Consider the following 23,309-nt stretch of genomic DNA (forward strand, 5'->3'; position numbering starts at 1 on the left):
GGGCCGAATGCAGGGAGGAGAATCTACTCCTCCTCTCTCAGACACACGAGGGATGCCTAAATCTAATAAGTTAATCTAGACTCCTAGAAACAAGATTAAATTTTCAAATAAAGGCAGGCTCTGACAGCTAAGGCATAAATCTTTTATTTAAAATAGAGACTAAACCCATTCAAATGCGATCAGCGATGACAGATGCAGGTAGAAACAAGCTCTGATGGGATGGATGCGGTGCGGGTTTGTCTGCTCCTGGTGACAGATCGCCAAGGGTGACCTTAAGGACAGGGTATAACTGTCAGCAAACAGTGGTGCCTCTGCATCCATTTCCATACGGCTTGCTGGCCCAAGGTGGTGCTGGGGGCAAGGATGTCCTAAGGAAAGTGCCCATGCAGGTGGGAAGGAGCCGCCTTGGATGTCTTGGTCCCACTCCTGCCAGGTCAGCTGTCACAAGAGGGCAGAGGAGAGGGGCTCGCCACGTTTGGAGGTGCCTGGAGCACCAGCAAAGGAGCTGGAGATGTTGGGAGCTGTCAGGAACAGGTCGGATGTGGTTGAGGCAATAGGAGCCACATGGCAGTATTTCCTGGAGCCGCCAGGGCAGAGGGTAAACTCTGCACGGACCAAACCCAGATGGGCCATTTACTGCCTTGGCTGTTTATGGTGGATGCTTCCAAGTGCCAGACATTGTGTTTCCTGCATGATCTCATTCAATCCTCGCATCAAGCCCTTTTTACAGATGGCAGGCTGGGGCTCAGAAGGGTTAAGTGCCATGCCCAGAGGTGCATAGCCAGTTAGCGACAGAGCTGAGACGCAGCACCAGGCTGCTGGTTCCAGTGTGCACGCTCCTCCCTCTGACACTCTAGGGCTCCCAGGCACCAAGAGACACCAGCAGCTGCATTTGTTCTAACTCAGGCCGAGCGATTTCTCCTAAATATTGCCCCTTTTTGGAAGTGTTCAGATGCTTGCTGACAGAATGCTTCACAATGGCACAAACTCGAAGACACCACCATGAACATACATCCTGTGAGGATGAGGGTTCCCCAACGGATAGTCTATGAATCTGCATTCAGGAAACATGTAATAAGATGCTGCAAACCAAATGAAACTCCCACAGACACAATGCTTTTATTAAGTAAATCTGGGAAACATTGCCTACTCTAGCCCCTTCTAGAGAGTCACGAAGCATGTTAGAATATTAAAGGCTCTGAGAAGTCCTGCAGAAAAAAGAACCCCATCAAACCTTATTTAGTCCAGCATTTCCCCCAACTAATTTGAACATGAATATGTTTTTGTTTCCCTTGCTGGACATCATATCATGTCAACCTGTATTCCAAGGAACACACTTGGGTAAACGTTGATCTGAGATTTTCATCTCAAGTTGGCCTGTAGCTTCCTGCTTCTCCAGAATGTGTATTATGGTACATGACATTTCACCTTAAAACCTTGAAGCTATTTACAGATGCCCATGGGAGTCAAAATTGATGTTGGTGGTTGTCAGTCTCTTTAGAATAAGTCTCCCTGAGTAATTTGATGGAAGTTGTAGATTTTTTCCTGTGGGGAAAGGAGATGCACTCACATCCATATATGCAGACTGATGAATTCAGATTCAGGTATTCTTCGGTTACCCTGAGGTCATGAACCCCTGTCTTAAGTCACTGTCAGTTAATGTCCTTGGCGTCATTGGCAGCCAAGCACTGGACCCTGCTGGGGTGAGCCTGTGGGGGCAGGGCTGCTGAGAGGGTCTGAGTAAAGGGGTCAAATCCACTCCTAGCCTTCTGACAAAGGAAGGCAGGAGATTCATGCCAATCACACATGTTCAGTGGACTGGCACCTTCCAGCTGCCCGCGGTGTGGGCCAGGGTGCTTTGAGCATGTTGGTGAGCAGAGACCCCCCCGAAGGTCTGAAAGACCATCCCACATCCTGTGGGGACCTCAGGGCTCCCATGCCTCTCTGAGCCCTCCACAGTCCAGTGCCTAAGAATTCTGCTGCTGATGCTGGCCCAGCACCCATTCCCTGCCCCCCTTCTTCTAGGAAGGGCACCCCAGTTGTCCTTAGGGAACCACCATGCCCCAGACCTAGCTCGTGTACATTGTATGGACTGGACCTCATATCAGACTCATGGGTGGGCTCATGACTCAGGCCTGGACAATCAGAGGATACCACGGTTTTGGTCACAGTGGTTGGTTCAGGGATAGGAATGGGACGGAGCCAAGACAATTAGTGCCAAAAAATACACTGTGGGATTTTACTGAGAAAGAGAAGTTCTTCTGGGGCTGTTGATAAAAAGATGTATCTGGAGCTTCTGGTGGCCACCTTGACCCATGAAGGGAGCTACCTGGGATGATCAGAGGTGGGAGGGAGGGGGTGGGTATCCCAATGAGACTGTTGGAGTCTGCATCCAGCTGTGCCTGACAGTGGATCCAGACCCTGGTGCACTTACAGGAGTCAATACATTTCCTTTCTTGCTTAAGACTGTGTGAGCTAGATTTCTGTCACTTGCAGCTGAAACAATCCTAATGCCCCTGTGTCAAAAACACATTCCCAGGCCTGTGAAGGTAGCTGAATTAGAATTCCAGTAATATGACATATACCTGTATCTGTATCTTTCTGGGGAATCTCATGATCTAACAGCTCTCGCTTGAAAAAGTTTCCTCTGACGTTCTACCATGGAGTGTGCAAGAAGCCCAATTGGGAAATCCAAGATTATCCACAGGTAAAGATGGCTCAGGCTGAATGCATCAGCAAGCCCAGGAGTCAAGGTATTTTACATGATTTGTCTTTAATCTATTCCTGCTCTTAAACTCTCAGATGGGACTCACAGTTTCTGATTGTGGCAATTTCTCAGCTTTGGACAGGAGGGAGACAGAGTTCTGTGGTTCTGTGATCAGTAAGACCCATGTCCTCATCTTTCTGCACTCCCAGTCCTCCATGTATGAGCCAAAGTGATGTGTGCCAATTTTAGGCTTGGCTCATACAAATCTCCCTGGGTTTATTTATTCATGATTTTTTCCTCTGGATTGACACAGATAAATACAGTGACCTTAGAAGCCACGTCAGAGGTGGCAGAGCAACAAGGAGCAAGAGGCTTGGGCGCCAGAGTGTGCCTCAAGACAAGTGCCAGGCAAGCCTTTTGACAGGCAGCAATCCCTGTTTGGGGCTTTACACAAGTCAGAAAAAATGTCTATTGTGTTAAACCACTGATTTTGGGGTTTGTCTGTGATAGTCGTCTCCTTAACAGTGAATTTTTATAAATTCCAGATAACTTTCCCACCTATTGATTCATCTGAGCCTTTTATGAACTCTGGGTGGCAGTCTGGGAGTGGCACTTTACAGATGACAGTGCTTGTCCTGTTTATGTCCTTGGTGGGAGGCTAGAAAATGGTTCTAAACAGAACGCAATTTGATACACATGTAAAGAGATGACCATGATGTGTCCCTCCTTAGCTCTGACTTCCCTCTCATCATTCAGGCACTTTGGTGGATACATATCTTCCCTGGGACTCAGCACCCATCTTCCCACCCTCTGCCCCCATCCCGCCTACAGGGAAGACTGGGGGCTCTGCCTCTGTCCGCGGTGCTGAAAAGGGTGGTAGTTACAGAGCAGAGTAGCTGAACGGGCCAGAACTTAAACACTAGACAGAACAGGGCTTTCTGTCTAAACATGTGTTTCCTTGGGTGGTCTTTCTACCTCTCCAAATGTTAATTTTTTGGTCTGTAGAAAGGGAATATTATACCTTCTTCATGGGACTATTCTGAACATCAAATAATGTGGAGAAACTATTGATGTAGTTGTGTTCTTTTCCATCCTCTGTCCTCCTTTTTAATACTGAACCTCGTCTTCTACGAAAAGTAGCCTTCAAGGGCTAGACCTCTCATTCCCAGAGGCTTGAGTGAATTAAGAGAAAAACCGAATTGACTCTGGAGAGATTGTCTCTCATGAATCTAGCTGCCATAAGCTACAGGGGGTTATAGGATATCCTAAGAGCTTAAAGGGAATCTGAAGCTTGAGGGAAAGTATGGGTTTCTTTGTTCCTCAGTTTCTCCTTCTTTTGTAAAATGATGGGTAGTGCGTGGTGGCTTAGGGGCTTCCAATCCTGCAGAACGAGAACATCTTTTAGTATTCTTGCAACCCATTGATCCCCATCTTTGTAAAAATTTTGTTAGCTAAACACACTGCACTTATTAAAGAATAACAAATTCATTTCCCCAATTTTATTAATAAAAGACATTTAGAAATGATTGTGCAATAAAAACAGTATTAAGCTTCCCAGTTTAATGAGGTGGTTGATGCTTTAGTTAGTCTGTATGGCCTCATTATCAGCTAATGCATGGATTCCCTTAGGTTTTCTGAATTTTTGCCAAGAATTCACAGACCCCAGTGCTACTCCTGTGAACCTCAGCACAGGAGTCATTATTTCTGTGGGCTCTCAGGATCCTTCCAGCTTTGACCCGATCCTGTTGAGCTCTGATGTACTAAGCGGGGTAGATTGGAACCACAGAAACCTCCCCTGGTATGCAGTTTAATCCACACCTGGGAGATGTAATTCATAATCCCCATGATTGCCTTCACAGTGAATGGAGGATCTGGAGTAGCAAGAGGCATTCTGAGTGTGTATGTGTGGCTGGAGACTTAGTTTATTAATGAAAAATATGACAGCCAAGGGAAATAGTCAATTGGCCCCATTTCTGTCCACACACTCTCCCAGTTGCACATGGCATGTGAAGCCAATTTGAAATCAGAAGGATGCTTGGTGGGCACAAAACTGGAGTTAGGAAGTTATCTGGATGGTCTCAATGACATTGTCTGCAAACTATGATGGCTGTTGGGAACTAACTTCCCAGAGTTAGATCCACTCAGGCCCATTGAGGAACCAAGACCCCACTGTGCCCCAGATGATGCTGGAAGCAATCGGCTAACGCTTTGCCTCTGGGATCTGAGATGCTCAGGCTGCTGCCCTTGTTACCTGCATTCAGGTTCGGGGACAGCTGAGTCTGCTCCCGCAGTGGGGTGGGCACCTGGGCTGGTCTTCCCGCACTGGCACAGGGGATGGCAAGCCCCTTCCTCATGCTGCCAGCCTCCTTTTAGGATAGCTTGTTGGTTTGTTTTTGCCTCACAAGTGCCACCTTCAAGTTTGGATGACAGCCATGGACAACTAAACCATATCAGTCCTGGTGCAGTGACAGAGGACAGGCATTTACAGTGAAGGGCTGATCAAGCCTGTTCATCCCATCGCCACCTGAGGAGATGGGGAGATTGCCATGAGAAGTGAGGATCCAAGGAGGGGGACATCAAGGCTGACTGAGAGGATACTGCCTGTTGCCAGCAGGTGATGTCTGCATCTTAAACTCAGGTTCTCTTGCCATGCCCTGGACCTTCAGCGAGGACTTGCTTCATGTCGCCTCATTTCACAAAGGATGTGTGATAATTTACACAAGGGACACACAAAACAGGACAAAGCAAATAGATGAGTAAACTAGGGCAAGAATAAATTAAGAGTCTTCGCAGTGGCCTGAAAATTTGGGTCTGAGCCTCCTAGTGGAAGAAAACATGATTGGTCCCAGAATGACAATGCAGTGTGGTAGAGGATTACAAAGAGCCTTTCTGTGGGCACATGGAGAAAAGCTCTTGACTTGGCCAAGAAGGCTCCCTGGGGGAGGTGATACCCAAACATGATGCTGTCTCTTTCAGGGATCTTTGGCACAAAAATGACTGACTTTTACTGGACAGAGCCTGAAGGCTGGGGCTGCCTAATGAGTGGCCACTTCCTAGTGAGAAATTTTCAGTATAATAATTGTATTAATTATTGGTGCATTACAAATCACCCCAAAACTTAATGGCTTCAATAAAAAAATGAACATTTGTGATCTCACACGGTTTTTGCAGGTCAGGAATTCACGAGCTTAGCTAGGTGGTTCTGACTCACACTCCCTCATGAGCTTGCAGAGAAGATGTTGGTGGGAGCTGCTGTCACTTAGGGGTTATCTGGAGGGGGGGATCTTCCTCCAAGCTGCCTCGCTCACAGAGCAGGTAAGTTAATGCTGGCTGTGGGTAGGAGGTCTCGGGTGCTCACCATGCAGACTTTTCCATGGGGATGCCTGAGTGTCCTCATGACATGACAGCAGCCCTCCCCCACAGTGAGTGACCCAAGAGACTCAGGTGAAAGTCACAGCATCTTTCAGGACCTAGCCTTGGAAGTCACATTCTGCCATCCCCACAATCTCCTGTTAGTACACAGATCAACCCTATTCTGGTTGAACAGCAGGCGTGAATACCAGGACGAAGGGATCACAGGGGTCATTTTGGAGGCTGGTACAATTAAAGTGTCAATAATAATAAATGATTTAAATGATAAAGATAACAACCACAGCCAATATGCAGTGGGAACCTAGGCATTGATCTAACTCTTTTACTTGTATGATCCTCATTGAATCCTCTCAATGACTTATGGTTTGGGTACTATTATCAACCCTACAATATGGAGGGGAAACAACAGCTCAGAGAGGTTGTGTGAGTGGCCCAAAATCACACAGCAAATAAGTGGTGTGAGTCTAAATTTGAACTGATGTTTTTATGAGTCCAGGGCCCATTCTTTTGACTGCAACCCTATACTCCCTCCCTAAGGTACGTTTCTTTTCAACTCTAGAGGCACAGCTCCTCTAGCCCTCTCTTCAGAAAGCCAAGCCAGAGGGCACTGGGAACTAGAGCACGAGAAGCCACTCCCCTAGGCTGGCCGGCCCCGAGCCTAGCTTTGCAGGCCTTGGCAAGGCAGAGGATTTACTCACCTCCTGAGGAAGTCTCAGGCTTTGCTTCTTTACTGACTTGTGAGCTGTGTAAGTGAAGTGTGTGTCTGACATTTTCAGTTACTTCTCCTCACGATCACTATAGCTGCTGCAGAGAAATGAACTTCCTTCATGCTTTCCCAGCTGCTGGGATGGGACCCCACCTTCCTGCATCCTGATGGCTGCCATGGCCCGGGTGCTCAGCAGAGGCAGGACAAGACCGCCCAGGCTCAGGACTCAGGATCTCCCAGGAGGGTCGAAACTGACAGGGCCACATGGGGTCCATCGAGGCCACTTAACTTTAAATCTGCTCCCAAGACCCCACTCTCCTCTCCAACTCCCACCCCCTGCCCCTGGTCCAGGTCTTCCCCAGGGAACCTGCCCCACCACCATCCCAAGCTGCTGTCTCCCAGAGAAGGCACATCTCCCTTGCCTCGGGGGGTCAGCGCCCCCTGTGTCCTCTCAGGCCTCACCTCCTCGTGTCCCTCTGCTCAGAATGAATTCTGCCTCCTTGCTGTTCACATTGTGTGGTATTGTTCCCTCCTCTACTGTGGCCCCCTTTACTTTCAGCTGTGCTTACCTGCAGGCTTTCTTCCTTTTTAAAAAAACAAATTGCCATGGTATGCATCTGGAGAAACTGTAGAACCCTCCTCATCTTCTTTGTGCATTGCTCAGTACATTTCTAGTCTCTACCCAATGATCTGTTAAGGTGAGAATGTTAATTTATCCTGGTGGGAGTATGCCAACATCACCCCAAGATAAAGATGCTGGCACTCTGAGATGCACTTAGAATAAAACCCCAAATCCTTGCCGTGGCTGACAAAGCACTGAAGGGTTTGGCCCTAGCCCACCTTGACCTTGCCTTCCATCACCCTCCCCCTGGCCCACTGAACTCCAGCCACACAGCCATGACCCTGACCCTGCTCCTGCCCAGGGCCTTTGCTCTGCCACTCCCTCTGCCAGAGCACACACCCTGCTTCTCTGCAGGCTGGTTCCTTCCCACCACTTCTGTCCAGCTCAGCCCTCCCTGACTTCTCTGTCTTGCTCCACAGTGCCCAGCATCTCTCCATTGTAATATCCCACTGTCTTTTCCTCACTGCACTAAACAATTTCAGAAATCCCTCTTTTAAAAATGAGTTTCACTTTATTATCTTTTTTTCCTTTAGAGATAGGGTCTCCTTTCTCCCAGGCTAAGTGCAGTGGCATGATCATAGCTCACTGCATCCTCCAGTTTCTGGGCTCAAATTGTCCTCCCACCTCAGCCTCCAGAATAGCTGGGACTATAGGTGCACATCACCATGCCTGGCGATTTTATTTCTAATTTTTTTGGATGTGTGTGTAGAGACAGGGTCTTGCTATGTTGGCCAAGCTGGCCTCGAACTCCTGAGCTCAAGAGATCCTCCTGCCTTGGCCTCCCAAAGTGCTAGGATTACAGGTGTAAGCCACCTCGCCTGGCCTATTATCTTTAACCTCCAGCAGGACATAAGCTCTAAATGGACTGGGATCTTGCCCATCTTGCTGGCTGCTGTGTCCTCAAAGCCTCAAAGAGTGCAGGGCATGTAGGAAGTTCTTTATGTTTGCTGAATGAATAACAAGTGGTCACACACAAAGTACTCACATGCAAACCTCTTTCCCCTGTTTGGGAGTCTCCATCCTAGCCCCTAGTGTCTTGCCTCTAGCATGGAACACATAGTGAATGAAATGAATTAAGTCACTTGCCCACTGGCTTATCTTCTTTTTAAGGGGACAGACCAAATCATGTGTTTCTCCAACCCTCTAGCATCTTGAAGAGCCACTGCTTAAAGCGCTTGTTCAATTGAATAGAATCCTTTGAAACTGTTGTGTCACCAACTTTGGTAATTGAAGGAAAGGGGTCTGCCTGGTCCTTCCAATGTGACTTGTTGGAGAAGCTAACACCTGGAGTTCTCATTCTCAGGTGTGGGTTCCGGATCCTGTGAGTGCAAAGGCCACACCTTACACAGCAGATGTGTTGATAGAAAACGGGGCGCATCTGCCTAAGATGCCAGGTGTCAGAGGAGCGGCACAATATCCTTCTGACACTTGAAAATTGCAAATTTGAAAGGTTCCTTCTCACTTGTCAGCTGTCCAGGCCTCCCCTGAACAGATGGATTCCAGGCCTCGCCCTCCGAGGCTGAGCGTCCCACTGCCCAGGACCAGCCAGCAGGCATTGTTAAGATCCCACAGGGGGCAAAGAAGCTCAGGTGTCCTAGGCACTCGAGTCTTAGTGTTTTATCAGGATTATTTCAGTTACAAGTGGTTTTAAAAAGGGATTATATTACCTTAACCACTGAAAAAATGTTGGGTAGAAGTTGCTTGAGGCATAGCTGGATCAGAGCAAAAGACTGGATCTGTCTTTACTTAGTTTATTCTTCTTATGGGGAGAGGCAGGTTGGGGGACAAGGTGGCCCCTGGAAGCTTCAGACTCACTTGTTTAATTTAATTATCCAATAATCATCCACTCATTCCATTCCAGTCATTCCTTTTTTTTTCCCCCTGAGATGCAGTCTCACTCTGTCACCCAGGCTGGAGTGCAGTGGCGTGATCTTGGCTCACTGCAACCTCCACCTCCTGGGTTCAAGCGATTCTCCTGCCTCAGCCTCCCAAGTAGCTGGGACTACAGGCATGTGCCAGCACGCCCAGCTAATTTTGGTATTTTTAGTAGATATGGGGTTTTGCCATGTTGGCCAGGTTGGTCTCAAACTCCTGACCTCAGGTAATCTGTCCACCTCGACCTCCCAAAGGGCTGGGGTTACAGGCATGAGCCACCGTGCCCGGCCTCCAGCCATTCCTTTTATTTCTGGTCCTCAAATAAAGCAGGCACACTCCTACCTTAGGATGTTGGCACTAGCCAGTCTATGTGTCTGGAAATTCCTAACGCCCACCCCTGCGTGGCTACATACCTCATTCCCTGACCTCCTGCACAGCTTTGCTCACACTTACCTTCTCAGTGAGGCTGATCCTGATCTCCCTATTTAAAATTAGAACTCCTCTCCTCAGCCCACCCAGTCCTTCTTACCATGATCGCTTTCCACTCCCTCATAGCAATTATTGGCATTTTTTTCTTTGAGATGGAGTCTTGCTCTTATTGCCCAAATTGGAGTGCAATGGTGTGACTTTGGCTCACTGCAACCTCTGCCTCCAGGGTTCAAGTGATTCTCCTGCCTCAGCCTCCCGAGTAGCTGGGACTACGCCTGCCTAATTTTTTGTATTTTTAGTAGAGACGGTGTTTCACCATGTTGGTCAGGCCGGTCTCGAACTCCTAACCTCAGGTGATCTGCCTACCTCAGCCTCCCAAAGTGCTGGGATTACAGGCGTAAGCCACCTCACCTAGCCACAATTATTGCCTTCTAATGTTCTCCATATGGCACTTATTAATTATCTCTATTGCCCTATCACCCACTAGAATGTCTGTTGTGTTCACTGATACATCCCAAGAACCTGGAGGGCCCTGTCACATAGTAGTCGCTCAATTTGTTAGATGAATGAATGAAGCAGAAAGGAATTAATTCAACATCCAGACATTGGAAATTCTGCAGTGAACAAAAAGTACCACTCCCGCCCCCACAAAAAAAAAATCTTCCGTAGTTTTGGACCTTACTTTTTGGTGGGGATGGAAGACGATAAATGAGATTTTAAAGAAGCACTAAATATAGGGCGTTGCAGGTGGCAGTGGGGGCTGGGCAGGAAACACAGCAGATGCACAGTCAAGATAAGCCCAGTCCCTGCTGTACGCCGAGAACCCAGCAAGGATGGAGACCGCTCTTCTTCTATCATTTTAAGTTTATTCTTTTTGGAAGCAGCAGAGGACAAGCACACTGCTAATGATGGTAATACAGCTTCTCCCAGATTTGTTGACAAGTTGCGTTTGTTTTATTTTCATTCGCTTCTCAATTTGGGAGTGGTCGTGGGCAGCCCCCTGCCAACCCACCATTCCCTTGCCACTTCCCACTCTCATGATTTAAATAAAGAAATATGCAGATTGGCTGGGAGCTGCTGGTGTTTGGAAACCCCTCTTGGAGCCAGCTGCTGCGTGGAGAAGAAGCAACCCAGACCAATAAGCGGGTATTGATTCATATTGGCATTAACCTCTTTCTGTATTGACACAAGTATCTTATCAAAATTTGCCTGGGGGGAATATCCACCTTCATACTGACTTAAAATAGAAGATACTAGAGGGTGGGAATTCTATCTATATAGTATAGACCTCTGCATACAAATGCATAATCAATATTTCATCATCAAATTATGATCTGGCTTTCAATGTTTTGCAGAGAGAACCTGGAGATGAGTCATTAAGTGCAATAATAGATTGAAATGCAAAGGCTTTTTTTTTTTTCATTTTAATAAGAGTTGGGGATGCTCCATGGCCATTCTGTGTAGGCGGCAGGAAAAGACCCGTCTGGCTGCAGGAGAGATATCGTGGAAACGTTTGTAGACAAGAAGCTGCCTACACTTTCCCATTGCTTGAGAATTAACTATATAAATTAACATAGTTATTATTCAGCCACATTGCTGTGCCCCACCTGGGCCCTCTCTGATCCCTTCTGTCGCTTCACTGTACCAGTGCCTCCAGTGGTCAGCAGGTGCCACTCTTGGGGAAGTGCTTGGGTGATTAAGTCCCCTGGGGACAGCGCTTAGCCAGAGACTGAGGAGTGGGGGATTAGGAAAGCCCAGCTCCCTTGCCTCAGGGGCAATGCTGAGCCGTCACTGACATCCCACAGTTCCCCTGGGGATTAGGTGGAAGCTACTCCCAGGTGAAACAAAAACCAGGGGGCTCCATTTAGACGATTGATTCTCTGTGCTTGGCTCCCTGGCCCCCTTGTCCCATTTCTGCCACTCTGTTATTGTCCCCTGGGAGCATTTCCTTAATACAACACATGCACTTGAAGCCTTGTCTCCAGGTCTGCCTCTATAAAATCCCACTCAATATGCACCATTCATTCTTCAAGTGTTTGTTGGCTCTCTACCATGTACCATGCACTATGGTTGGAACTAGGGATGTAGCAGTAACAGCAGTAGGTATGGCTCACATCTCTGTGTCAATTTTGGTGCGTTTGGCTATAAAAGAGAGAAATTAAACAGTATCTTATCATCTCACTTTGGCGGGAAGTCAGAGGGCTCTGGGACTGGTTGTTATAGCTGCTCAGTGGTGTAATTAGGGTCCTAGTTCTTTCCATCTCTCTGCTTGGCTGTGTTTGGGGTTGGTTTCGTCTTCAGGCTGGGTGCGAGTGGCTGTAGCACTTCCAGGCATCGCATCCAGACACGGTGACACCCTAAGGAAGGAGAGAGGCCTCTTCCGGTGGCTCTCTCAAGCAAGACACTTTGCTTGAAGCCCCTGCCTCCCCAGCAGAAATACCTTTGTCTCACTGGCCTCATTGAAATGGGTCCCGTGTCCCTGCCCAAGCTATTCTGGCAAGGGGATGGAATTGCCTTGGGCTAGTCAGGTCTTGTCTGGACCTCTGAATCAGGGTGGTTTCTCCTGAGGCTCAAGGGAGGTTCGAGGGGGGCAAAAACTGAGCACAACTGAGATTCTGTTGGAAGGAAGACGAGAACTTCATCCTGTGCTTTCTCCATCACCCTACCCTCTTGGTCTCCTTCATGGCACTCCAGTCGTGCTACAATCAGACGTGCATTCCTCTGTGTGATTCTGTCTCCTTTACTACATGGTAACTCCCTGAGGGCAGCACCCTGACTGTTCTGCTCAGCAGTGGTGAATATGATCATGATTATGATTAGCACAATGCCATGCAAATAAATATGCTCAATAAATACTTGATGAATAAATGAATGGTAATATGAAGGGAATGAATGAATGAATGAATCAACGTGTGCAGTTTAAAGAGAAGACATGAAGAAAAGGTGGAAGTGGAGCTCACCATCCCCTCATGTGGGTGGTGTCCTGTGAGGATGGCTACAGCAAGGGGCCCCTCCTTGCCAAGGCAGCTCAAGGATAGAACAGGAGGGGGCTTCCTTCTTCCCAAGGCAGCAAGGGTGGCAGCTCTGGGTCAGAGAGACTAAGGCTCATGCTTTGGCTCTGATGTCAGCTGTGTGGCTTTAGGCATGACTCCTCTCTGCGTCTTGCCATCTGCTCTAGAGATATTGTGAAGATTCAGTCATTGGACAATTTATTAAGCACCTATTATATGAAGATGCTGGGGTGCATGTAGGAAAAGTACAGGGTGTTGTGGAAATACTTATGGGATCCAGCTGCAGGCTTCAGGGTTGGTGCTCAAGCTGAGGTCTGAAGGATGCACAGGAATCAGGAGGTGACTGGGGTGGAAACGAGGGGCAGGGAAGAAAGCAGGCCCCGAAGCTCTGAGACAGGACCCAGGCTTCTTTGAGGAAAATGAGGCCTAAGCTTGGGGTAAGGAGGGGGGCATGGTATGAGAGGAGGCAGTGGGGCCAGCTGGGGCCAGACCAAGGAGGCTGCGGAGGCCACAGCACACCTTCTACTGTGCGTTTTATTTTCTTATATTTAATTTAATTTATTTTATTATTTTATTTTATGTTTTAGATAAAGTCTTGCTCTGTCACCCAGGCTGAAGTGCAGTGGCACGATCCTAGCTCACTGCAGCCTTGAACTCCTGGGCTCCAGTGATCCTCTCACCTCTGCCTCCCGAGGTGCTGGGACTACAGGTGCACCCACCACACCTGGCACTGTAATTTACTACATGTAGTGGACCCCACAAAAGGGATCTGGGTGGAATGGCAGCCTGATGAGATTCAGCTGTCAAATGGAGGCGATGCTCAGCCACGTGGGACCAGGTGGGGGGCTGCTGTGTTTTCCCAGCAAGAGTTAAGGTGGCTTGAACTGGTGCAGTGGCAACGGTGAAGGAGAAGCATGGGCTGATTCGAGAGATGCTGGGAGGCAGATCTCGTAAGCCAAGGAGAGTCAGAGATCCTGCCCTTGTTGGCTTCAAGGACACTCGTTTTCACCTGCTTACTGAAAAGTACAAACCAGGTCCTCCCCATCAAGGAGAATAAACCCAAGGGTTTGCAGAGGGAAGCTTTCTTTCACTCTGAGCCCAGGGAATGAGAGGAGGATCAGGCATAATGCAGTTAAGAAATACCATGTAATCAATCGCACTGGCTTAAATAAAATGCAATGTCCAAACGCGTTGCCTAGCATTTTCCCACATCAAACAGAGGCCCAGGTGAATCACCAGCATCACTAGAGTAGTGTTATTTGAAGCTGGAAAGGGGATCCTCGTTTTTGGTGGATGGGAAGATTGGTGGGGAGCAAATATAAAAATTGTTTAGGGGCCTAAGTTCTAGGAAAACTAACACACTTGTGAGAAGGGGCTGTAATGCCATAGAAAGTGTCTAACATTTGGATTTGGAAGGCCTGTCTTTGAATCCCAGACTGCTATACATTAGCTGTGTGATCTTGGCTGGTCACTTAGCCTCTCTGATTCTTTTCCTCATCTAGAAAAGGGAGCTGATCACAGTTGCTTCAGAGGCTACTGTGGAAATAAAAGGAAATAATGATAGAGAAAGTGCTTTGTCAGCTGCAAAGAAATATCAAATATTGGAGATTATTAAGAAAGTATATTTTAAGCAAAAAAAGAGTAATTGGGTGATATTATTGAATTGATGTTATTTTGGGTTGTTAGGATAATGTCTTTATCCTTAGGAGAAGCATACTGAAATATTTAGGAGGGAAATGTCAAAATGTTTAAAACATTCACATGGTTCGGAATAAAACAAAATTGTACAGCTCAATGCACTATCTGTCTACCTATCTATTTACATCTATATTTCGAAAAAATGTGGCAAAACATTAACCACTGGTGAATTTAGTGGAAGGATATTAGTGTTCATTAAGCTATTTTTAATGTTTCGGTAGACTTGAAAACTTTCATAATAAAAATCAGAGGGGAAATCACTTCCAGGTGGACAGCAGGTGTAAATAGGGAGGGAAAACAATGCTTCAGAAGGTGACAAAGGGCAGTTATCTTCATGGCCTTGGGTAAAGGTGGCATTTGGTAGGGAGGAAACACCCAGCCTCTCTCCCTGGCTTTCCTATCTCCTCCTGGTGCCTTCCTTTGGCTGAAGTAAATGATAAGTCTAAGCGCAGAGCCCAGTGATGAAATCCAGGATTGGCCTCCAAGGGCATGGAGCCAGGAAGAGGGTAGAATGGGACAGAGAATGGACCCAAAGGGATACCTGGAGAAAAACCAGCACCTCTTCTTTTGCAGGGCATGGCAGACAGAAGCTCAAATGCCAGATAATCATTTTCCCAGCCTCCAGATGCAAACCTGGCCAACCTTTCTCCTGCAAAGTAAAGTCTGTGGCTGGGGCAGGGAAGTCTTTTCCTTTCTAACTAGAGAACAATGCGTGACAGGAAGCTGTCCCTCCTTCCCTGATTTAGGATATAATTGTGTGAGGATATGATGCCAGGAGCTGCTGCAGCCACCCTGCCACCAAGAGGATGGCAGAGCGGCCACCAAGAACCCTGACATTGTTGAGCAACACAGCCTGGACCACCTGCTGCCAGACTTCCCAACACATGAGAAAAAGTCTCCAGTGTTGGGGTTCCCTTGTGGTTGGGCATCTTGTCTCTTGCTGCCAATAAGATCTTAACTGATGCACAGGTCATAATCGAAGTGACCTCCCTGTCTCTTTTCTCTTAGTCACACCCTTTCCCCAACATGCTAGATTTTCTACTGTGATAGTAACAAGAAAAAAACCAACAACAACGAAGACAAGGAAATGGGAGCCAGACACGGTGGCTCACGCCTGTAATACCAGCACTTTGGGAGGCCAAGGTGGGCTGATCAGATCGCTGAGTCCAGGAGTTCAAGACCAGCCTGTGCAACATGTCAAAACTGTCTACAAAAAATATAAAAATTAGCCAGTGTGGTGGCATGCACCTGTAGTCCTAGCTACTTGGAAGGCTGAGGTGGGAGGTGGGAGGATCGCTTTAGCCTGGGAGAATTACTTTAGGTGGAGGCTGCAGTGAAGAGAGATCACACCACTGCAGTCCAGCATGGAAATGGGCCCTGAGGAAGAGAAAAGCATTGCAGTGCCATCTATCGTATCAGAGGTGGGAAATGCAGAAGCACACGTCATGGTTTGCATTTCCATACAGGGTGCTGAGCTGATGGATGGAGGAGGCAAGGCTTCACCTGTGGAGCACATGCAGTGGTGTTTGCCCAGACTCCCGGATCCCCAGCATCAGTTCTGCACACCCATCTCGCAGCTTCTGAGTGCTATTCTGCTAAGAGCTCCCCACCCCAGGACCGCAGGGGCCGCTTTTTCTTGGGCTCTGGGGCCACATCACTCTCACCAAGAGCCCAGGTAGCCAATGACTAACCCATGTAGAGAAAAATGCCTCACAGCTCCTTTGCACCAGGCTCTGAGGTGTAATTTATGCTGCAAAGCCCCTCAAGGGATCAGGCTGAGTCTGGGGTTTCACCCGAATTGCTTCTCCACTCTTACTCATCTGTCCTGGGAGAGCTCTGTAGGAGATCCAGATGTAAAGTCACATGCAGTGGCAAACAAAAGACTCCATGAGGCCTTTGTCCAGAGAGCCTTGGCCATGGCAGCTTGATCCCTGCATAGATCACCGAAAATCCCCCTGCAGGCTCTCCTGTAAGGCAGAGCTTACAAAGCCCACTATTGTCTGACTCTTTCAAGGATTTACTTCATTTGCAAGTGGCTTTTCTCGCCACAATGTCATTAATGTGTGGAGAGACCTGGAAGCTGGCATTTATGGCATTTACGTGAAAGTGATGTCTAAATCCTCAGGCTCGGGCAAGGCAGAAATAGCCAGGAAGCCGATAGCAGAAAGGGGACATTTGCCTGGAAACAGACTTATTTATCTTCTCCCACTAAAGCTTCTCTCTTAGCAATGAAGTCTGCCCTCTGCTGACCCCAGGACATGCCAAGACCTTGAGCTTGGTAGAATGTGCTGCCAACACTGCTTCCCTTATTATCCATTTCAGTCACTAATCTGGGACTACATCAGTGGTTCCTAACCCTGGCTGCACTTCAGATTCACCTGGGAGCTTTTCCAAAATACACTGCCCCTCCTTCCTCAGGAATCTCTGGCACAGGTATGAGATCCTGGCAGGTATGAGCGAAAGGAAAATAAGAGAATCTGCCTGGTAACCATCAGGGGCAAGGAATTAACATATTATCTAAAACTATGTTAAAAGGTCAGAGCCCAGCACAGTGGTGCATGCTTGTAATCCTAGCGCTTTGGGAGGCTGAAGCAGGAGGATCACTTGAGCCCAGGAGATCAAGGCTGCAGTGAGCCATGACCACACCACTGTACTCCAGCCTGGGCAACAGAGTGAGAATCTCAGGCATCAGTATTATTCTAGCACCCCAGTTGACTTCCATGAGCAGCAAGGGCTGAGAACCGCTGCTTCACAGAAGGGAGCATGTCCTGGGGGATCCAGGAAGGTCTTCCCAGGTCTGATCATGTTGGTTACCTTCATTTCCCGACAAAGAGCTGCTAGATCCTCCTGTGGCTCTCTTCGATCATCCTTGTGTTTTGTAAAATATTGCTTTCTTTAAACATTCAAGTATGTGGCTCCTCTAAAACTGTGAACATTTCTGAAGATCATCATGAACTGTTGGTAACTGTAAAATCCAAGGAGGCAGAGTCAGAGGAACAGGTATCTGGAGCTATGGGTGGCTGCTGCTCCCAGCATCAAAAGCGTTCATCTGAAGTCATCCCGTGGGTGGAACCTTCTGCTCCCCCATGGAGGGCTGTAGAGTGTGTTAGAGTAAGTGAGGCTGAAGTGTGAGGTTAGGCACTCTGTGTACACACATTCATAGAGCATGTTAGCTTTTGTAAAGTGCTTACTAGATCACGAACATTGCTTTTTTTTTTTAAATCAGAGTTTATCACTTGACAAAAGATGTAATTTTCCAACACACACTCAGAAGTACCACTGTGAGTAATAATTTGGCCCTTATAAGTTATTATCATTTTCCTGTTATTTTCACCTGTGTTCAAGGGGAGAAGCAAAGCTTGATCTTCAAATGAATAACATAAACTTCACTTAATTACCCAGAAAGATTTGCTTTTTTTTTCCAGTCTAAACATTTTAATGTCCACCATCAAAGGCAGAGGGTATCTGAGGGAAAGAATTTCACATCAACTTTACCATCCCACTTCATGAAATTCTGACCTTTTATTTATTTATTTTTCAGAAAGGGTCTCGCTCTGTTGCTCAGGCTGGAGTACAGTGGCGTGATCATGGCTCACTGCAGCCTTGATCTCCTGGGCTCAAGTGATCCTCCTGCCTCAGCCTCCCAAAGTGCTAGGATTACAGCATGTACCACTGTGCTGGGCTCTGACCTTTTAACATAGTCTTAGAGAACATGTTAATTCCTTCCCCCTGATGGTTACCAGGCAGATTCTCTTATTTTCCTTTCTCTCATACCTGCTGGTTAGGAAAGACATTATGTCTCTATTAAAATTCTTTATTTGACTTAGTATATAACATCCCATTTTGGGTGTATATAGAAAATTGAGATTACTTGTTTGACCTCATGCAGGAAAAATAATCATTTAATGAATGGTATTTGCCATTTTAAAAACGTTTTTTGGGGGCGGTGATAAATAGATGCAACGTTTATCTACTGCTCAATACCAGGTCACTTAGCCTCCTGATCCCTACAAATATTTCATTCTGAGCTGTGGTTATGCACTGAAGAGAAATGTCACCACTTCCAGCTTACACAACTGCCATCTGCGGCTTGGCCTTTGCCCATTGCTTTGTGGTTTTGCTACCTATGCACCATCCTTCTTCTCCAGCAGGGGGTCTCAGCCCTGACTGCCCATGAACAGCACTTGAGCCTTAAAAAAGATGAGTGTGCCAGCCCTAGGCCTAGAGATTCTGATTCCATTGGTCTAGGATGGGGCCTAGGCACAGGTATATTACAGCTGACCCCCAAGGGAATATAATATGCAGGTGGCTTTGGAAGCACGATTGTTGACCGTCAGGTCTTCCTGATAGCTGGCAACACTGCATCCTCTGCCTGGTATCCCCAGCACCTGCGATGGAGTCTGGCACAGGATGGACACTCACAAGTCTGCTGTGAATGATGCACCGACTGTACCTGGAATGAACTTGGAATCCTGGTACTATCATGCCACAGTATCACCCTCTTCTGATGTATTCCTCAGATGCTGTGAATTAACCAAGAAGCCAGACTGTCAATTCTAAAGAAGCAGGGCTGCTGGAACACGAATTCGTCATGGTTCACCCTTGGCCCATGTTCCATTACTTGCTAATATTCAAAGACAGTGCTATAGCATTTAGCCAGTAAAAACAAAAAAGAAAAGAAAAAAAAACCAAGTCAGTATATTGAAAAGGAATATTATGTTATTAGAAATGCGTAGCAATAGATTTTAGACACATGAAGCAAAACAGCACAAATACCAATGCTACCTAATCACTCCAGAGAATGCTGTGCAGAACAAACAACCCTTTCTTCCATGTGGTTTAAAAAAATAGCTACCTAAATACAAAATTTTAAAATAGTTACCTGAATACAAAAGCAAAAACCCAACTGTCAATTTTTCATTTTATTTTTGGCTGGTTGGCTGATTGATTGATCCACTCATTCATTCATTTGATTTGGGCATACTGAGCCTCCTTGTACCGGGCACTGTTCCAGGTGATGGGATACCACAGTGAACTCAAGTGACCTGGGCCTAGTCTCATGGAATTTACATTCAAACATGGGAGGTAGGTAAGAAACAAGTAAGCAGACAGCACAGAACTCAGGCAATAATGAGTGTAGTGGGATCAAATCACAGTGGCCAGGGAGCAGGTGCAGCCGTGGTGGTCATGGAGGGTGTCTCTGAGGATGTGGCCTGGGAGCTTAGGTCTGGATTTCTGAGGGCAGGAGGCAGCAAATGCATGGGTGCAGAGGCAGGAATGAGCTGGAAATGTGAGCAACAGAAAGTCCAGGGGCTAGAACTTGGCAGGAGAAGGAGGAGTGGTATGAAATTGGAGGCAGGAGCTGGATAGCGTAGGGGTCTGCATGCCATGGTAAGGACTATGTATGGGGACAGTAAAAATGGCAAATGATGCCATCAGTTTCCACTTTAACAGAATTGCTACCACGCAAGAGGTCTGTAATGGGAAAACGGGCTGAGTGAGTTCTCTAGCCTTGGGGAAGCCATTCCATTACTGGGTCAAGCCTCACAAAATCACTTGAGTAAAAAAGTAATTCTAAGAATTTTCTTTTCTTCTTGAGTGTTGGAATGGGAGTGGGGGATATTGAGTCTATTTTTCCCCCAGATATCCATATAGCCTTTTAATTTTTTTTCTTTTATTAGACAGGGTTTTGCTCTATCACCTAGGCTGGAGTGCAGTGGCGTGATCTGGACTCACTGCAGCCTCGACTTCCTGGACTCAAGCGATCCTCCCACCTCAGTCTCCTGAGTAGCTAGGACTACAGGCGTGCACCACCATGCCTGGCTAATTTTTGTATTTTTGTAGAGATGAGTTTCACCATGTTGCCCAGGTCTCAAACTCCTGCGCTCAAGTGATTTTCCCACCTCAGCCTCCCAAAGTGCTGGGATTATAGGCATGAGCCACTGTGCTCGGACCCCCTGTCTTTTTATTTTCTTCATTTAAACCTCTGTTCAAACGTCATTTCCCCAAAGAGGGCTTCCTCTCTGCTTCTGGTGGTCTTCATGGTCTCTACCACTACAATATATTATATTGTGTATCTATTTGTTCATTTCATACTTCCCCTTCCCCACTGGAAGGTAAATCCCTGAGGTCAAGGGCTTCACTTATTTTGTTTTCTGCTGTACTCAGTACAATCCTTGTACTCAGCACATGGTAAGTGCTCAACAAATATCTGTTGAATGAATTAGTTGGAATAAATGCCATTGGATTTTGCTGCATTTATTTGGGCACAAAGAACTTGGGAGAGCCCTTGTGTTGCTGTGCTTCTGTTTCCCAAGCACATTCGTGTCCTTTCTAATCTTTCTGCCTTAATCACTTTAAATGCACTGACAAGCACAATTGACCAATTAATAGCGCTTATGCTCTTGTTACATCATTTGTAATCCATGATGCTCTTTCTATTCGTAATGGCCTTTCAATTTTTCATGACTCAAAACGGATGACATGCATAATGAATACAAACAGCAAATTGATTAAATGCAATGCATATTCTACTGCTTGCTGGGCTTATGCCTGTTATTAATGACAGAAATCCAGTAAATTCTCATGAAAACACCGATGACATACAACCTTTAATGCAAGATGCTGGAGCACTAGGGGTCCTAAATTTTCCTAATTACTGAGCAATAGCAGAGACTAATTTCCCAGATGGCAACCTTTGTAAATAAGAACATCGGCATGGCTGCTTTGTCCAAGTTATTTTTGCTGAGCACAAAACTCATCATGCAACCCATTTTTACTTCATCAGACTATTTGTGTTGTGTTTCAGAAAAAAAATACACTTGAGAGATCGCCTTATGAGCAAAGTATAAAAAATGCCACTTGTGCAAAATCAAATTTATTGTCTGCTCAGGGATTGCATGTTATTTTGGAATCCTAATACACTGCGATACAGAAGCCACACAGCTTCAGTTCGTGTATTGAGTATTAAAGCATCACAAAAATGATAACACAAAACAAGAAAGAAGATATGGATTGGAGTCTGCAATGGACAATACGGTAAAGGACATGCTTTTAAAAGATCTGCCTGGCTAAATGTGCAGTCTTGGTTTCAGATTGCCAAAGAATGAGCTGGTTTGCAATAAAAGGCTGTGTGAATCAACTTTCTTTTCCCCATTAGTGGGAAACCTTCTGGGAAGCATGCATTTTCTTTGACACACTGGAGCACATGATAACTGGTTTACCCAGGTTGGCACTGGAAAACAACAAGCACTTGTCTGATGGGTCTATTAAGAGGGAATGAAGTGGATAGGAGCATTTGTCAAGGCCCACCCATGCTCAGAAAGCAATGATCACAGCATGCTGACCACTGCTCCTGCACTCTTCCTCCTGAAGCACAAATGGGCCACTCTGCAGAAAGAAGGTGGGGTGAGAGAATGGGCAGCTGTGGTCTGGTCCACTCCCCAACAGCTCTTCAGATAACACCTTGACAGGTCTGCCTCCATGATTATTCAGACTCTGAGTCAGTGGAGTTCCAAACCCAGGGAAAGCAGAGCTCTGCCAAATTTGTGGCCTGCACCCTGCCAATTTGCAGCCCAGAGTGGTTTCGATGATACCTAGTCTAGGCTTAGTAGATTCACTTCTACCTCTGAAAGTGTGCACATCATCTGGGGTTGGAAACTCCAGAAGTGACCCCGAACAAGTGAGTGGTGTATTGGGAGACACAGAGAGCCTGGGTAGTGAGGGAGAAGTTAGACAGGGAAGGGAAGGTGGCCACACAATATAGGATGCATTATTAAGTCAGCTATCACAGTGGGTGACGGCAGTTGAATCTCACAGGGTAACTCTGGAAAACTGCAAAGTACATGCCTTGGAATTACTTTAGCCAAGGGGTGAGGGAGCTGGGGTATTTATACCCATATAACCAGCAGTCATTGCTTAAGAAAGTCCCCAGAGATATTAATTCCCAGGCACTTTCACCTTTCCATGCCTATGGACAAAGTGGAGCCTAGGGGCCACGTGTCTGACAAAGATGCAGTGGATGTGGGTGGAGCGCCCATACAGACTGCTTCAAAGTCACCCAAGGACTTAGGATTCCTTCCAAGATACACAAAACCCACACCCCCACCCCAAACTTCTGAAGGCATCACCATTACTCATGATCAAAATATCTGATTAATGTACACAGTGCATTAAGCACACTTTTGAATGTGATTTGAAGGGAAATGACATTAACAGACTCTACTTGCTGAATTTTCCACTCTATGGAGATGGCAAGACAGACTTCTTGCTAACATTTAGGAAACACACATGCCCTCCTCCCCCACTGTCATATGTCTATGTGAGAGAATAAAGAATTCACAACTAGTTCTAAAAAAAAGAAACTAGGAAGAGAAATACAGACTACAGAGTAAGAGAAAGCAATAGTGTTAACAGAGACAGACAGAAAGGAAAGAGAATTTCATTTACTAAAATTGGAAAAAAAAACCCAAAAATTATTGGTACCTTTAACATGTTCCCTAGATGAAGCCTGAGGTACTCTGCTGGAACTTTCTGATTGTAATATGGAATCTGGTTGTTAAACAGCCTCATTTTGTACTGGAATTCATCTTTTAAAGCCAAAGAATTCCTTAGCGTCTCCATTTCTTTTGATACTTTAGTTGCAAAAATGCTTTCTTAGTGCATAACAATGATAATAATTAGTATTTATTTCATGCTTACTATGTGTGAATTGTTTTGCATGTATTAACTCATTTAGTACTCACAATAAACCCATTAGTTTCCCCATTTCACAGGGAAAGAAGCTGAGGCTCAGAGAGGTTCAATGACTAGCCCAAGGTCACTCAGCAAGTGGAGCTAGGATTTAAATCCAGAGGGTCTGACTGCAGAACCCCCAATTTTTACATCTCC

General features: G+C 46.4%; 1 long non-coding RNA gene across 1 annotated transcript in view; it reads right to left on the minus strand.

Moving 5' to 3' along the window:
* Positions 1-128: 128 nt before the first annotated feature.
* Positions 129-23,309, minus strand: part of LOC115830990 — a 61,776-nt gene continuing 38,595 nt past the window's right edge. The window contains exons 3-5 of the long non-coding RNA XR_004026537.1: positions 18,874-19,063; positions 17,235-17,514; positions 129-1,054 (exon numbers count right to left, since the gene is read on the minus strand). This is a non-coding gene — a long non-coding RNA (uncharacterized LOC115830990). The remainder of the gene's footprint in view (positions 1,055-17,234; positions 17,515-18,873; positions 19,064-23,309) is intronic.

This window comes from Nomascus leucogenys, chromosome 2 (assembly GCF_006542625.1).
Source record: "Nomascus leucogenys isolate Asia chromosome 2, Asia_NLE_v1, whole genome shotgun sequence".
Lineage (NCBI taxonomy): Eukaryota > Metazoa > Chordata > Mammalia > Primates > Hylobatidae > Nomascus > Nomascus leucogenys.